Genomic DNA, 722 nt, shown 5'->3' with positions numbered 1-722 from the left:
GTGCACTCGATTTGGTAGATGGATACTACCAATCGCTCATGAGAGCGAGTGACATTCCTCTGACAACGGTAAGCACTTAAAGTGGTATGCTCTGGAAGTGGCTGGTGATGCTGCGAGGGCTGTCAAATGCACCAGCAACATTTAATCGTCTTATGACGCAGTTGATCAGGCCCCACCGGGCGTATGCACAGACAAACTTGACGACATTTTCGTTCACAGTCGTGTGGAGGACGGATGAAGAGAACCACATCGTTCTTTTTAAAGAGCTGTGCTTGAGTGCATGTGCACGAGCATATGTACGCCACTACAGACAATTGCATCTTCGGCGCAGAAGAGATTCCCTTTTTAGGGTGCTTCATTGAGAAGCGTGGCCTTCGTGCAGATCTCGCTTAGGTCAAGGTGATTGTGGACTGGCCTGTTTCAAAAAACCAGAAGGACTTGCGTAAGTGGTCTGGTCTCATCTACTACTTGCACAAGTACAGCGTCGACTACGCAGGAATGGCCCGGCCATTATCCAACCTCGTTAAAAAGGATGCGGAATGGTGTTGGAACACCGAACATCAGGAGGCTTTTGACGGAGTCAAAGACAGCCTCCTGCATGCACCGATACTGGCGCTGCCAGACCCCAATCGTCCTTTTAGCGTCGTCTGTGACGCTTCGAACTTTGCCATCGGCTGTGCACTGCTGCAAGCAGATACCGAGGGTGATCGCGCTCGAATCTT

The sequence above is a fragment of the Plasmopara halstedii genome (assembly GCF_900000015.1).
Source record: "Plasmopara halstedii genome assembly, contig: Scaffold_3120, whole genome shotgun sequence".
In the NCBI taxonomy this organism is placed as follows: Eukaryota; Oomycota; class Peronosporomycetes; order Peronosporales; family Peronosporaceae; genus Plasmopara; species Plasmopara halstedii.
Note: the sequence above shows the minus strand (reverse complement) of the source record.